Genomic DNA, 17,970 nt, shown 5'->3' on the forward strand with positions numbered 1-17,970 from the left:
CTTTTCCGAATAAGAACATTGTTGATGTACAAACACGGATGTAATTTGTGTAACAGGAATTACGGAAGTGGCCAAGTTTAGATGAGAGTACATATATGAAGGTGTACGGCTGGTAGGCGAATGCTTTCACGGAGGGTAACAGGGGGCGCCACCTGTCAGATATTAATTTCCGGTACTTGACGCCACTAACTCCGTAATTCCGTGTCTCAAAGTAAGATTACCAAAGATTAGTGGTTCCGCGAAGATTAGTTCTGAAAATATTACAGCGGCTCGTAAATTCGACTTTATACGCTAGAGTTTAAAATTTACAATAAATATGGCGTGGAATTAATGGCCAGTTAGGAAATAAAACAATGCTGAAAGCAAACAGTAAAGTACTAATCTGCAGTAAAGTTTCCTGCCATAGCGAGTTTCGAGCAAACTGAATTGGACAAGACAAAAAAACTTGCACTGTGGTTTGCACTAGTTAAAAATTTGCATACAACTTTGTTTGCAGTTAAGATTATTGCAACAGTCAGTTTAAAGTTAACTGTAAAATTGCTGTAGCTGAAAGAGCTTTATTCGCAATCTTCTTTGGAGTGTGCCTCCCTCGTTACTATAAAAAGTTGCACATTTTTCAATTCTAGGTCTGCCGGGCCGTGGCTCGGCTCGTATTTTTCATTTTCATTTAACCATCCTCGGACTGAACGGTAAACAAAAGGGTATTTCGCATAATTGTTTCGCTTGAACCATAGTTCCACAATTCCATTTTTTTATTCCACCCAATATATTATGACAAACTAACATTCATTCTTAATAGGAAGACGTTTTTAGTAGCAGTAGAGATTGTGAAAGAGTTCGTCCAGGGAAGTACTGCCACCAACCTATTTCTGCCGCCAAAGAGTAATGTGCACATTATTGTGTTTCGGTTTTAAAGGGTAATGGTGCTAGAAATTACAAGTATACGAGACTTGTCAACTTATGTCTCAGGGTGACAGTTGCAGTGGCAGTGTCCCATAGACCTTTGCGATTTAAAGCTCTGAGTGGCACTGTAACTGTTATGGACCGGCGTGTCTATATGTAATAATCTCAGTACAGAGTATTAAAAAAACCGACTTCAAAAGTACGTGGAATTACATATAATTACAAAGTTTTATTGATGAGAGAGAAAAACGCCTTGACTTGGAGAATAGCAAAATCAACCATTAAAATAAATGCTCCTTAAACAAATTTAGGCGCTATTTATAATGAATCTTCATGCTTGAACAGCCACCTTTAGAGGTGGATAATTTTCTTCAAAACTAAATGGGACTACTATGGAGGTACCCTCTTCCCAACAAAAAAAAGAATCATGAAAATCGGTTCACAAATACCGGAGTTATCGCGTAACATACATGCAAAAACATATAGTCGAATTGAGAACCTCTTCCTTTTTTGAAGTCGGTTAAAGAAGGCGGCTTTGCTGTTATATAAATCGAAACGATATTTTTAACAAGCCATTCAGGCTCATAGCAGGCATTTCAGAAAACAACAACATCAAAACACAGTTATGTTTTTTAAGCCTACGTAATAAATATTTATCAATTTTATCACGAACGAATCAGTTCAGATTCGCGGGTGACATTTATGAGGATCGGATCAATATTTAATGCAATATGTCATCCATCAGAATACTATTAACCACGCATGCAATGTTCTCGGCGACCCCGTTCGCCCGGGCATAGGTCAGTTACGACGTGCTCTACACATTCCCTAATTTCTCACAGCACTGGCACGGAACAGAATATTTTACATGCCTACTATAATTTATATTAAAGAAAAATACCCCTCGATGTTGAATCAGTAAATATTAGGCGTAAATAAAAGCTTAAGTAACTGTAGAAAGTCATCCGAACAAAATGTTGGGAACAAAATCTTGTCAGCAAGGAAACTGACCTCGAAACTTTTTAGCCGTAGCCAGAAAACTTCTATACTCCACGCAGAGGAGTCTCATAGGTACTGCCTGGTGTCAGGGAAGAATCTCAAACTGGAGACCCTTGTATAGAAGATGTCAAATGTTTAAATGACAAAGAGATTTGAGCGTAGATAATTTGAAGGGCGCTTGTGATGTATTATGTAAGGCCGGTATCAAACTCGGGGCAACGGGCCATTCCTTCGCCGTGAAGGACCGGCTGATATGAAAATTCGTCGTGGAGAGGGAGAAGCGGCAAAGGGTGACGCCGGAGGGTGGTTTGCGGAGGTGGAGGCAGCACGGAGGCTCTATTTGGGTCACCCCGGGCGTCATTCTCCGCGATCAATAGCCGAGCCGGCGCGCGCCGTCCGCCCTCTCACTCGCGCCGCCGATTACCTAACGCGTCTCGCACACTGCCCCACCGACATTAATTATTTTATAAATCATCTCTCATATCAGATATTTAGACTAACTTTAATATTGCACTCACAATATAAAATAGTATATTGAAAACAGTTCTGCTTAGAGCGACATGCTCAAATCTCACGTGCAGAACAATACGGGCTATGTCTCGGGGCTAACACCGACCTACCGACCGTCTGGTTGCCCCAGTATGAGTCAGTTCGTCAGCAGTTATGTAACACAGAATAATACAGATAGTAAGTGCATAAATATAACAAACATCTCCAGCTCAGGACTGTTAAAGTCTATTAAAGACAATAGCAAACTACCATCGCATAGTAACAGGAAGAATTTTAAAATGTTGCCGATGTTTTCAGCGTAAGACGAATGAAGCAATAAATTGCTTGTAAAGCAGTATCTGGAACGAGTCATATTTAAAAGTACGCTGAAAGCTCATAAATGAGGCGTTTCTAGTCGACGAGCGAACTGGAGTAGAGGCATGAATATTACGGCTTGTCGACGGCCCACAAATGTTAAAAAGTTAAATAAAACTTTAAGTGTAGCAGATTGGATCCACTTTCACAATATTTAACATAATAAAAAGTAAATGTATGCAATGACCGTAAGGGCAATCAAATCAAATACTCTTAATATTGAAACTTAAACTGATTAGTGACGGCTCAGCCAGTTCGCCCGTTAGTCGGGTTCTGGTACTGAATTTTAACCGAATCACAATTAACAAAGTTATTACATTAAGACGTAGCTGGCAATGAGTCTTCCCTTAATTTGAGACAAGGTTATAGGTGTACCAGAATCTGATGGCACTTAGACAATTTTAAATTTATAGTGGGCAACATCAGTATAATAGGAAAAAATGTACTAGATACATTGACTTACAATTATATGGACGTCGGGTCCGCGCTAAAAAGTGTCCGAACTTATAGGGCGTTAAAATCGTATACAGAGCGCCAAGCTCCGCTTTAGTCTTCATTTGTTCGACTGACAGCGCGATACTGCGATGACATTACAATTTAAATTTCGAATAAGTTGACTTGGGACATTTTTTTCGTGGTTTTTGTATTAGATCCGTCGTCCATTTATTTGTAAGTCAATAACTAGATACTTCCTATATCTTAATTGATCAGAATTGATTTAATCTCGTACATGTTATAAGATCTGTATGAATTTGTGTGTGAGAAACATTAAGTAATTTCTGACACATTTTAAAATTAAATAAAAATATATCAATTACATTGTGGGTGATAGATAGATTTATTTACGTTTGCAGTTTCAAGTAAGTCGCATTTACGCCATATAACTTTTTTTACCACTCTGTAGTCTATACCCTGTAGTGTTACTGATCGGCATTCAGTACCAACAGAAATTGCATCGGCACCACATACGTTGATTTGGCATCGTTAAAATTTCAAAGATCAAGTTTATTTACTCCTACTAATCGGCAAGATTTGAGACCCGCTTCTAAATCGTGAATTGTGACTTAGATGCACCTAATTCATCGCTGATTTTGCGATATAACCATTATTGCAATGTTTTTTGCTTGAGATTGAAGTGAATTCTCAGTAATTTTACTATAAAATCGTTATTTTAAAGTGAAAAAAGTAGAGCAGACAGCCATTTGACACAAGTAATATCTTGAATTGACATGTGACAAATTAACATTGCCAGGTGAAAATCGTTCGACATTTCTAATATTTAATGCCATGAGATTCTGGTACACCTTTACTTAATATTTTTATCAACAGCTCAGAAACAAAAAATATGTTCACTGGAAGTAATGTTCAAGTTTACGACGAAACGTTTGATGTCCTTATATTTTCCGTGATCTTGTCTCATTTCGAGGAAATGAACTTGGGATCAAAAACTTTTGGTCTCATTAAGCCTGTCGAAAACACTCTTATGTCTTATTTGCCACACATCACATTGGAAGTAATGCCACAAGTATATAAACTTTTGCATCTGCTTCTAGCTTCTGCTCCTAATTAACACTACCATAATATAGGTATAATCTTGGAGCGAGATTCTCGCTTCTTCGTTTCTTCGCTCTGTGGGGGTTCGTCATTTATCTATGAATTGGTTCTCAGTACGTGACACAGAGCGTAGTGTCCTATATTGTAAATTAGGTACACATAACATGTAGACGACAAGGCAGAAATTGCTAGGCGAATAGCACTTAGCATTTGGCAGAAGTATCTTAGAATGAATAGGTCGTGTGGTGTTGAATAAACGATGTTCTATAAGTGACATAAAACTCTGAAACTTACCGATACCCGCCACACGAGTGGAATTGTTTTTCACGAAACATGAAGGGCAAAGTTGAAACTACAAATCTTGTAACTCTGAAACCTTCCACAGATTTGTGGTTCACTGCACGGGTTGATGTGGCAATGAATATTAATGACAGCCTGAGATAGCGTTGTTCATATAAGAAAAGATTTTCAGCAGAGCCGAAAAGTAGTTTATTGATAAGTTTCGAGGAAAAATATTGAACTGTTTATGTTATGAAAAGAATAATTAATGTTAGCGAGGTTTATAATTACAGTTACCATTTTGAGGGTCAATATTTCGACTAAATAGCGGTATTATTAGCAGACATCGAAGGTTTAGTATCACATGTGTAATTTTGCTAATGATTTCTTAGTGACATTACTATTAGTGAATTGTGAGTGATATAACAAAACTAGTATTCTTAATTGTTTTTGTACGAGAAACAATTTTAAACAAAAACAACATGTACCAATTATACCTAAACTACCTCTCTTAAAAAAATACGTGCATAAAATCTATCACGAAGACTTAAATCACATTCTATTACCAAGTCTGCCTCCTTATATAAACAACCTTACAGACGAAACATTAAAAATTGTTTTTACGCCCTTGTAAACAAAAAATAGACATAATTATAATCAGTCGTCAGACCGTCGTCGTCGTGGTCCCATGACTCGATGATAGTTGGCAGGATTGCCATACGAAAATAAGAACTGAAGTTGGAAGGAGCTTTTTGTGACAGTTACTTGGAAAGTGAACAACTTAGAGTGGCGGGCCGCTCCTTGTAAACACGCCGCGTGGCATTTAAAATCCATTTGAAACCGATACATCTTTTGTATTTTAGAACCAATTACTGTGAAAAGTAAATAAAACAAATTGATTGCAATCAACTGCCGTTATTATTTCACTGTCGACTAAACGAATTGATAATAAGGGGTGAATAGGTCAATTAGGAATCTACGAATTTTTCTTACTTGATTCCCAACTAAAAGTTTCCCTTACGATTATATTCCGACAAACATTAAAGTCAGTAGCCTCACTAATGCGATGTCAGACTCTTTTTCTCTCTCTCGACTCGTTTGATAAAATTTGCCACGAAATGTTCTTGAACATGGACAATTATTTTGCAAAAGTTGTCTGTTTTAATTAAGTGTCCATTTAAAAATAATTGGTTTTTAAGTAGGCATCTACATTCCCAGTGTCAAAGTTATATAATGTTTCGAGTTATTAGGTTTTCGCGATTGTTACACACAGGAAATGAAACTATCTTTGCGGTCGTAATCCCGTTACTTGGATCATCTAATTCCATTAGTAAAAAGATCCAGTTTACTATGGAACAAGAGAATTGTGGTACTTTAGCTTTCTTAGATATTTAGTCAAAAGAAATACCACTAACACCTTAGGCCATACTGTATTTCGAAAGAAACACCATACAGATTGGTACTTCAATGGTAATTCCCATCAACAACCTAACCAGTTAGCTACCGTGGGCAAATCTTTGTTTCAGAGGGCACATGGCGTCTACGACATTAATCGTCTGGCCGAGGAACTTCAGCATATAAAGCAAGTTCTACGTGGAAAGAAGTTGAAGATTCCATGCCAATGCCACTGACGCCATGTAAAACCACTAACAGTCGAGGGAAGACCTGCCATTTTACCTTTTGTGAGAGCTATCAAGACCTATTTTAAACCCCTGAGGAAGATTTCTCAGTTCCGGAGACCCGTGAAATGTAACATCCCTTTACAGGATGCAGGAGTTTACAAGCTTGACTGCGCGTGCGGTCTCTCTAAAATTATCGACAAACACAGCGAAGCATTTGTATCCGCGTCAAAGAACAATAGGTGATGTCAAACACCGCCGCGTAAATACGTCTGCAGTCTTCTAGCATGTCATGAATAAAGCTGCACACTCAAACTTTAGGTCTTTGCAAAAGAATGATGACAGATGCTGAGACAGGCCATTGAAATTAAAAAAACATCCTACTTTCAACAGGGAACATGGTTTCAAACTCCGTACCACCAGTTAGGCAGCCAGTATTTCGTCCGATGAATCCCAAGCAGACATAAGACTGCAGCCATAATTAATGTTTTAATTTATTCTAATTATCAGTAATAATTAAACTTAATTATTATTTTTTAAATTCATTTTATATTGTTAAAATATGGTAGTGTTAATAAAAAAAAGAATTTAATATTATAATAATTTAATTTAGGGAATTCGGTGTACTATGAGCACCAGAGCAACGAATTCACTCCGGGGTGCTATCCAGAACATCCAGACCCGACCAATTAAAAAAAGTGAAATGTCCTAAATTGGTCCTACAGGGAGCCGAGCTCGGGATTCCTCACCCAGCACCCCTATGCATAACCGTGGATACCGAGTTCGTAATATAGCATGGAAAATTTACTATTTCTGATGGTTCTACAGAATCTAGGATTTCATCAACTTGTTTTGTTCGTAATATCAAAACCTCTCATGTTTTTGATAGATTATTAGATCCAATAACATTTGATAGAGTACAAGAGTCATTGCTTAATTGGAGGTGTCCTTTAATCGTGACATTATCGTTGCTCCCCAATCTGGAATATTCTGAAATTAACTTATTTCATTTAGTACATCGGCTTGACGCCAAATAAATAAATTTATTTTCACATTCATCACTTGAGGACAATTCGAAAATACACGACGTGCTTTCTAGGAAACAAAATGCAGAGGAAATATTAGAGGGTACTTTCCTTTCATGAGCGCCATTACTTTTTGTTGACGGGCGGCCAACACTGAGGCAAGAAACAAATGAGTTGTTTTCGCCATCTGCTAATCTGCCTTTTATCCACTTCATTATAGTCGTAATTCTTTATGTGTGATATCCGCATAGAATAAGGTGGATTCAAATGCAAATCGCAATAAAAAAAACACTTTTAGCATATTTATATTATGTAGAGCATGGAAAGACCTCAGTTCCCGTTTGTTTCTTCCAGCCCATCAATTTCAAACGTTTTGTGTACAAATTTCTCCATTTCAATTGGAGTAGAAAGTTTATTGTGCGCCTTGAATATCAAACGAACGATACAATACGAGGCTTACAAACTCGTTAAAATTACGTCCAAGTTTCGTGCTTAAGCATGATGAAATGGTTTTATCAATCAATTTTAAAACCATTCCATTGAAAATCCGATCCATAAATTAGCATGTGGCAGCTTTTATATCTTCCTCAAAGCGATTATGCTCCATTTACATAATTAACTGATTAACAGTTGAGGCTGCCTTCCTTTAACTACACGTTATATCTTGCCACACTTTAAAATTACATTGGCATACTGAAAACACTGTTCCCTATAACATAACAACCGACCGTGACCCTAAGGTAACATAAAACTTAAATACTACGTGAAAGTATACAGAGCGAGAGGTCAGTATACAGGCCAGGTCTCTGAGGAACTAACACAAACAGTTTGGAAAATATCGCGCGTAATCGATATTACGGCGGTAACCATCAATATAGATCAATACTTCTATTAGATTTCAATTCAGAAACGTGCATTTGGCGTTCAATAATCTTATTGGCCATAACATGTTTATTTCGATTGAAAAATACCAGCGCTTTAGAACGACGAAAGCCGATCGCACACAGAAAAAAAGGATTTCTACTAATAAGAAAGAGCAATTTCTCAAAATATTTGCTAATTCTGAAAACATATTTATTTAAAGTAATAAAATATTGTCATTACAAAGATACTGCTTATCTTTTTCTAATACAATTTTACTCTTAACTTTATTCTAACTTTGAGACAAATACGTTCACTTCAAGATTTTATTTCATTTCTAATCAATTAATTGGACATTACTTACATCAAGAAATTTTTTCCTCTTACATCAAATCTAAATAATCTCAAATGAATCCCCAATTTCTTGGATGTATTTTAAGAAAATATTTTCTTAGACAAAAAAAAAGTTATTTTGCCAATAAGAGTAATATTCTAAATTCGAGAATACATTTTTTATGGCAACATTTTGCTTTGTCATTTTCAATCATGTCGTGACATGTTGAAAACGCGCGCGCTCCGTCTCCGTGGCCGTCGTATCTGCGATTGAAGAAGCTATCCATAAATCAATAGCCAATTATTTAAGAAGCAAAGTGAACTATACTTACTTAGTTTTACTTGAAATCTTAAAAAGGTAAGGCAAGGAGAATAAAATCTTAAAAAGGAACTGATTTTTCTATTTGTTGTTTGTGGAAACAGTAATGGATTCGTTGAAAGAACTTTTGGAATCGTGGAATATACCACAAGTTGTAGTGACCAATTTTATTGGTGAGTGATTTGATGTTATTATGAATTAATTGTGTAAGTATTACATTTTTATGCGCATAATGATATTTTGTACGTAACGTTGAATGTAAGCGTAAAATGGAGGGATCTTAGACGAACTTTTCCTAGAAATAGGTATACAGTATACTTAAACATGGGATTATTTAATTTATGAGTTTTTATGTAAATAATCTCTGTTTAGAATCCCGATTTAATGTCGTCATTGTTTATTAAAAATAATGTACCTATCTACCTTTGAAATGCGTGACTTCGACAATTAGCATTTTACAATAGAAACTAACTTTTAACTGCCTCTGTGGCGGTTACCTTGCCGGACTGCCACGCAGAGGTCCCAGGTTCGATTCCTGGGCCGGGAGAAATATTTATACGGCCTACATTTATTTCTCTCGTGAGTTTGGGTGCAGTTTGTGGTTGTCTATGTGTGTGTTCATGGCACCCGCGACACAGGGTTTCCCTAGTGCGGGGTATATTCAGTGTATGTGTTATTGAGTGTGTGTGTTATTAAACTAGAAGTAAAATACATAAAAAGATATTTGATTTAATTTGACTTTATTTACAAACTTGACTACTTTTGCAGAGAATGGTATAACGATTGAACATTTCCCCAAATTAAAACTAGACAATTTGAAAGAATTATGCCCACATATGGGGACTAGACTATCTTTAGAGGAAAAGATAGGGGAGCTTATTACTGCACAGGTGAGGGACCTGTATGTTTAAGTTAAAAAATTTAGTTGAAAGTGCTTTCATACTGACTATCTTAACATAGTTTGACTATAAAATACACAATATATTCTATTTTTTTAACTTTACAGGCAACGACGGATGCAGTATCTGAATCAACTGATGATCAAGTCATTATTACTCCCACCTCCAGTAAATTTGAGACAAGCACCAGTGATTGTTTATTTTTGTTAGTTTTTTACCAGTTTATTAGTTTCATTAGATGAACTACAAATGGTCGACATCTTGGAAACAACCAAAAGTGTATCTAGAAAAACATTTCCACATTTTGATTTGGAGACACTACTGCATACGTCAGCAGGTGGCAATAGTATTTTAAAATACTATGAAACATATGGTTTTCTCAATAATACCAAGAGAAACCAGTTGACTGATATAATTATAAAACATATATACACATACATTGTCAATTAGTAAGTATATACTGTATATATTAGTAAGTATATACTGTGTTCTGATTACTTTTACACTTCCCAATAATACATCATTATTTTTTTAGCCGGATAACCTATGAAGAATATAATATTATATCTGCGAAAATAATATCACTGTTTCCAAAGGAGTCAATAGGCACTTATTTTACCAAACCTATAAAAAAAAATAATTCATTTAATGGACGTTCTACAGTAGCAGCAGGAAAATTGGTGGACAAAGTCCGTAACCTTCTGTATAAATATGGAGACCACACACAAGCGACAATCTGGCACTCTAGAAAATGCTCCACCGTTTAAAAGACAGTATATTCAAGGTTTGCAAGGTAATTTTTTTTTAAATAGGCTTGCAATTAAACCCACTGACTTTCACTGGGTTAAAGCAATTTATGAACCTATTTAGGTATTTGAGAGTAGGTATTCTAAGTCGCATCATTCTGGGTTTTTAATACAGGTAAATGTAACTGTAAATCCACTGTAAGTGGGCCCCATTTACAGTGGTCCAAAAATTTTTCTACATAGAGGAGTAACAACCCATTTAAAATAAACATTACTTTAGCAAAAATCAATAGCTTAAGTTATGATTTTTTTATGTACTTTCTTGAAAATTTTCTACTCTAGTCAAAAGTTTAAAACTAGTCTATTTTGAAAATTATTCCACTAAATTAATTGAAATTTGGTATTAAAGTAGTAGTAACCATGTAGCTAGCATGCAATGAACCATTTTTGTGTTTGTTCTTAGATTACTCCGTTATTTTTTAGACAATTCATGTTCATGAGTTTCTACAATTTTAACTCTCTAATGGTCATAATGTACACAAAAAGAAAATGTTTAAAAACATATAGAGAACTTCTGATAAATAGATAGGTTTGAGAATAATTTCATGTAAATCTGAGCTGAACCAATGTTTTCTTTTGAGAAATTAAGTTAAAATTGTTTGAATAACGATTATGATACTGGTGGTGGTTTTAATGACTAGAATAGAAAATATTGAAAAAGTATGGATGGCAACGTGTCAAGTTACACATTGACGTATCTTGTTCCGTTGCACTGGAGGCGATTTTCAAATAAAAATGTGTGGTCTGATGTGCTATTGACTGTAAATAAATAATCATGAATTCTAAACTATTGAATTTTGCTGAACTAATGTTTATTTTCAATAGGTTGTTTTGTTACTATCTCCTCTATCTAAAAAAAAATCTATAATATTATTATTATTAGATAGGAACAGGTACTTACGTGGGATAGGCATTTGTCAGGTGATTGGAATGCAGGTAAATAATGAAAGTCTTACAAAACATTTCAATAAGGATAAAATGAAACACTAACATGATTTTTTTTAGATTTACATTTAAGAGATATACTGTTTCTCAAAAATAACACCGAACCATGGGGTGAAGTAATACAAAAATGTAAACATACGTTTAAAGTTCGAAAAGAAAGTGAACACAAGAGCGTTCATGAGTTTCTACAAGACTGGAAAATATTATCAGACCAAAGAAGTGACATATTGGTATGTAATCTGTTTTCATATGTTTTACGTTTCATTTCTGAGCTAGGGTCCCTCCATCTTGACGCAGACCAATCATTTTGACAACTATGATATTTGTTTTCAGATAAACATTGACTTCGACTTGTTGTATCCAGAAAAAGGGCTGAATTTTTATTTAAATTGGAAAATATTTTTCGAAAAAATTATTGCTTTTAAACCGAACAGAGACGAAAGAATCTTGAACCTTATTGAGTCACTGAAAAATTTAGACAATGATTGTAAGTGTTCGTTTTTAATTGTATAAAGCTTGAGATAGAATTAGTAAAATAAATAATAATAATAATAAGAAAATGTTTATTTCAGTAATGCAATTAACTTTACATTAACAGTGGATGGTACCTCCTATTAAGCTTGTCAAGCGTCAGTGTCAGGAGGTACCGCTCTTCCATAGCTATAAATTCACATTTAACATTTTTAACTTAGTCTGTCTGTCCGTCAGTCCGTCTGTCCGTCGGTCCGTCGGTCCGTCTGTCCGTCGGTCCGTCGGTCCGTCTGTCCGTCTGTCCGTCGGTCCGTCCATGTGTCAGTGTGTCCGTGCGTGCCTGCGTTCGTCTGTCCGTCCGTCCGATCGATTGGATCGATTGGGCCGATCGATTGAATTGTCTGTTTGCAAATGTTGTATTTACTTTACCACAATGTCTTTCCTTCTTCTCTTCGAAATATTTAGATCTAATTTAGAGGCCTACGTTGTCTGATTAAAGTTTGAGTGGTATAGAGTTTCGCTACAGTGGCTAAATTTGATAGATAAAATTGTATAATATTATTTTCAATTGTTACAGTAACACTTCCTGCTGAGCTTAAAATACTCGCACATCTGGTGCCTCCAAAGGGAAGAATTTCAAAAAAAATTAAGTTCACTACTCAGCAATTGACTCCTCATATATTTGTGTGCCGGTATGTTTTTTTTAATAGCCCCGCCCTAGGGAAACCCTGTGTCGCGGGTGCCATGCATATACACATAAACAATCACAAATTACACTCAAACTCACGAGATAAATAAATTTAGGCCATACAAATATTTCTCCCAACCCGGGAATCGAACCTGGGACCTCTGCGTTGGCAGTTCGGCATGCTAACCGTTTGGCCACGGAGGAAGTTATATATGTCGACTCATCCGAAGTCCGATATGATTATATAACAAAAAGAGAATAAGAACGTTACGAGAATAATTTCGTTATTCAAACTAAGGCCTGTGTAAAGGCGTTTTGACAATTTATATATCTTATTTCGTTTCGAAAATATAAAATCCAACAACAGTCGATCTGACATTTACAGCGAAGAAGAACAAACGAAATGTACTATGTCCTGAGAACAAGTAGTCTTGCACATATAGATCTTTGTTCTACGGATGAGTAGGTATATATATATAAAACTGCCTCCTGTATATAATATATGTATTTTTTGTTTTCAATATTTATGCCTCATTTATAATATTACTTTGTGGTAAAGATTGGCTCACAAATCTGTTGTGGATACTTATTATGTTTCATGTACTCTTAATACTATCTTAATTTCTAGAATGCTGGCGATATAGACCAAGTAATCAAAGAACAAAAACAAAAGGCGACAAGCAAGAAATTGTCTGTTCAACCCTATGTTATACTCCAGGGATTAGATATGTTATACTCCAGGGATAGTGTGATTGTTTAAATTATTCAGAAGGCTTGTTGCAGTGCAAATTTATATAAAATAAGTAAGTTACGTAAACAAGCCCTAAGGTTTATTGAATTATGGTTTGTCACACATATATGCATATATGTAGGGACACGAATTTTATTTCTGTGAGTTGTAATTTAATTTTCTATGTTAAAGTTTTTCATGTCAATAATTCATTTTGTATTTTACTAATATTATGCCAGTATTGTATACGTGTACAAAAAATAAACGTTTTTTAATTTATTTCCTAAATAAGTATAATCTTTTTATTATTTAAGTCGTTTTGTGTCAAGTATTTTAAGCCTGCAATTTTATTTTGTTTAAATTTGTGAACAATTCTCAAAAAAATACAACCGTTTTCAAGAAGCAATAATTATAATTTGATAAAGTCGGAACGTCATAACAGCAACGCCAACGACTTCATTAAAATTAATTGTTGCGTTTTGAAGGCGGTTATATATTTTTTTTAATTATTCACAAACTATGCCCTTAGGCTCAATTTATATAGCAGCGGAACGGAATGGAAGCGAATTTTTGTAACGTTATTGTACATAGCACAATGAATTTTATGGTCAATTGTGTAACGTACATGCTCGAGAATGCTCGAGCATTCCGCGGAAGATTTTGGCTCGTATCTAGTTTGTACCGTTACACAATCGACCATAATGTTCATTATGTTATGTATAATATCGTTACAAAAATTCGCTTCCATTCCGTTCCGCCGCAATATAAATTGAGCCTTATTTTAAACAAACAAAATGACTTAAATCAAAAATACCCCACATTTTAACCCAAGACGGTAAAATCTTACATTAAGATTTACCCCATATTTTAACCCAAGACGGTAAAATCTTACATTAAGATTGTAATGGACTTATTAATAGCAGAAAGTTGCTTTGATATAACTGAACCAAAAGTCATAATTTAAGAAATTTGGTTTCAGAATGAAATCAAACTTCTCTTAAACATAGAAAACATAAATCTTCAGTTAAATAATTATCTCTCAATTTTCATTCTTTTTTTTTCAAGTCAAAATCAGAAATTTCTAATAACAAATAAATATTTTCTTGAATCTAGAGTAGCTTTATGACTTAAATAAATTAATTTGCTCTTGGATTAAATATTTCTGTCTTAGAACTAAAATACACTTTTGAGACGTTTTTTTACTATTATCAAGTAATTATTCTCTAGCGTCTATAGGGAGCGAATCGTTTTCTTGGATTTAATAAAATTGTCTTCATACAAAGAAATTTGTCTTTTTTTAAGTAATCTGTTTTTACCGTGCATTCATCGTAAATTTTCCTCTTTTACCCTTCGATAGTACCCTTTATTTATTTGTGACTCTTTGAGCCGTTAGACTTTTATAATAAATCACTATTTCTCAATTATCGTTTATATTTGTATGTTGTGGATCGAAAATATAATGAGTGAGATATTAAGCTGTAAAATTAACAAAAGTGGGTCATAGATTTAGCGCAAATAGGACGATATGACGTACTTAATTGACTTTTTATATAGTTACTTAGGGCGCACTATAAGTTTCCGGAACTGGCCATTTACATAAACAATATTTAAAAAGTAATCACAACATTTGAAAATGGAACTGTTTGGCTGTAGAATACGGTTTGTTTCATCTGACTGTCACTTGTTTTTACATTGTGGCGTTATTTTAGAAATTGGTTGTCTACATCACCATGGATTTAACTCGTGAAAATTTTCGTAGTATGATTTTCTATGACTTTAAGTGTAATTTAACAGCTCAGCGAAGCTTCGCTCGGCTTCAAACTGATTTTGGCAATGAAGCACCATGCAAGACGACTATTTATAGTTGGTTTGTTTAGAATTCAAACGCAGTCGTGTGAATCTCAGTAACCAGTGACGAATTTCGTGATAGTCGCCCGTCCACTGCTGTGAACCACAAAAACATCAATGCTGTGCGTCGTATGATCAAAACAGACAGGCATGTGACATACCATGACATTCGGGGATCTTTAGGCATAGGCATGAGTCAAATACAATCAATACTACACAAACATTTGGATCTGAAAAAGCTGTGCTCTCGGTGGATCCCACACAATTTGACTGAGGCTCAAAAAACGGATCGCGTCACTTGGTGCAATGCCATGCTTACCAGATTCAACGAAGGGACGTCAAATTTGGCGTTGGACATAGTAACAGGTGACATGAAACATGGGATTTATAGTTACGATTCCAAAACAAAGCAGTAATCGAGCGTATGGGTCTTTCGAGATGAGCCGAAACCAACCAAAGTGGCGCGCGTGCAAAGTGCCTTTAAGCGGATGATTGCTTCTTTTTTTAAATAAAATTGGACTCGTGGCTACTGTTGCTTTGGAGAATCGTTGTACCGTGAATAATGATTGGTACACGACCATTTGTTTGCCGGAAGTTATTGACAAACTAACTCGGTAAACACAAGCGTATACGCCGTATCATCTTGCACCATGATAATGCCAGTTCTCACACGGCCAGACAGACAAATGAATTTTTGAAGGTGAACAACATTGACCTTATGAGCCATCCCGCGTACAGTCCCGGCCTGGCACCTTGTGGCTTTTATTTATTTCCAAAAATTAAGAACCAGTTACGCGGTCAACCATTTTCATCACCTGAAGAGGCTGTCGTATGAAAAATATGTTTCAGAGATTGTCACGGAGGAGTTGCATAAATGTTTTCAAAATTGGTTCATTCGTATGAAAAAATGCATTAACGCTAACGGAAAATATTTCGAGAAACAATAAATGCAGTTCTGACCATTTATAGTATTTTTTTATTATTCATGCCGGAAACTTATAGTGCGCCTCACGTATAAATATGACAATTCGAATTTTCCAGACATTTTTCCAAGCGCGATATTCGTGAGGTTTAATTTCCTGAAAGCTTATTTCGAACCAAATGTGATGTACCAACTCGGTTGCTCTCGATTCGTTACGGCGGAGTGGTTGTTAATAGTTTTAGCTCACCTCAAGTCGAGTGGAGACGAGGTCAAAGTGAATAAGCCGTGACCGAGTCGAGACTTCATTTCCGATAATAGATTAGCCTTATAGGCTGTGTCCCTATTTAATATCCCGCAATTTCTATCTCCAGGTTGGAAGTTAAGTTTCGAATTTCTGTTATGTGAAATCAAAATTTCTCACATCTCCTGTTATCTATATTAGGCTGCTGGTGGATGCTGCTACAGTTGGACTGCATGTCTGCAGTTAATGATTGCGGTCAAAGACTCGACTAGCGTCGGATGCAGTCGATGAAGCCAATGACAGTCTATAATTAAAAGCATGAATTGAAATTCTTAAGAGGACATATCGATGCCTTATTTTCTCTCGTATCTAAAAAACAAGTGACTATTCAGGAGATGGCAACACTTTCTAAATATTTTAAATTTCTTATCAAGGGTGTTCATTACTTTAAGAATAGGTAAAAGCTAGTGTGTGAATATGAAGAAATCGGCGTGCAAAACTTGTATAGACTATCCATTTCAGTAGTTTGTGCTTTAAGATACGAGTTTGAAAAAGTAAGGCGACGATTATGACTTTTTGTGTCTTATTGTGACACGCTGTTATTTTTTTAAGTAACGGCAAAAGGTAACAATTACTTCAGGGTTTTATCAACATAATGGTAACACAAAAAAACGATTCGTGAAACCTTACTCAACGTTATGTTTCACATTGGAACAATTTCTTTATTTTTTGTAACAACATCTATGCATTTTTGATCGCAGCAATTCCACCGCAAAGTATAGTCCGGAACCACTGACGTGAGTTTTTGAAAAATTAAAACAGAAGGTGTCGACAGTGACAGCTTCTGTTTTATTTCCATAAAAAAAGATAAGTTAGCGATTGAAATTATAAATATTCAGTGACAAGCTGTAGTAGCAAGAAGTATCCGACATCTGTACTTCCATTTCGACATCAACAAATACACTGAGCTCCTTACCTAGACGCGCAGCGATACCTACATGCAGTAAGTGTCGACTGCATGCAGACGGTTTCAACTACAAGCAGTCGTCTAGTAATAGCCTACGAATTTGATTAGGTAAATGTGGATTGTATATCACTTAGTCCATTTCAATGTGTACGTAAAATTTACTATCTTTAAAAAGTCGTCCGGAGTATATTAAACACATAAAGACGCATTCGAATCAAATAATAATCAGTACGAGTATCGAATTCAATAAAATTACTCTGGGAAGGAGAGAAGATTTTTCCTTCGAATTCAATTACGTCAGATAAAACTGTTAGCGATTAGCATTGCGTTAAATTTACCAACAAGAGACGCGATATATGAATGCGGGTTCAAATTATGATGATGAAAGATTTATATGGTGTACATAGAAAATGTTATGTAGTTATATAGTTACCCTTGCTTTTTTATATTAACATCAAGTGACGGGGCGAACAATTCGTGCGCCTGATGGTAAGCTACACGCCTGTCCATAACAATAACTGTGCCACTCAGAGCATTAAATTGCAAAGATCTGAGGGGCGCTACCACTGCGCCCGTCACCCTGAGACATAAGTTGACAAGTTCCATGTGCCTGTAATTTCACCAGCACCCTTACTAGGCAGAAATAGGTCAGGTGGCAGTAGTACCCTGGACGAACTCTTTCACATTGAGCTCTACT

General features: G+C 35.6%; 2 long non-coding RNA genes across 3 annotated transcripts; both read left to right on the forward strand.

Moving 5' to 3' along the window:
• The first annotated feature begins 8,781 nt into the window (after positions 1-8,781).
• Positions 8,782-10,317, forward strand: LOC113226700. 2 transcript variants are annotated; one of them, XR_003310128.1, is made up of 4 exons: positions 8,782-8,929; positions 9,525-9,646; positions 9,763-10,104; positions 10,191-10,317. It is a non-coding gene; the product is annotated as an uncharacterized LOC113226700 (long non-coding RNA). The 2 variants fall into 2 exon arrangements; XR_003310127.1 differs by lacking the exon at positions 8,782-8,929 and having other exon boundaries at positions 9,399-9,646.
• Positions 10,318-11,503: 1,186 nt separating this feature from the next.
• Positions 11,504-12,540, forward strand: LOC113226426. Its single transcript, XR_003310101.1, has 3 exons — positions 11,504-11,636; positions 11,740-11,893; positions 12,455-12,540. It is a non-coding gene; the product is annotated as an uncharacterized LOC113226426 (long non-coding RNA).
• Positions 12,541-17,970: the final 5,430 nt, after the last annotated feature.

This window comes from Hyposmocoma kahamanoa, unplaced genomic scaffold, assembly GCF_003589595.1.
Source record: "Hyposmocoma kahamanoa isolate Upper Pololo Valley unplaced genomic scaffold, ASM358959v1 192, whole genome shotgun sequence".
Lineage (NCBI taxonomy): Eukaryota > Metazoa > Arthropoda > Insecta > Lepidoptera > Cosmopterigidae > Hyposmocoma > Hyposmocoma kahamanoa.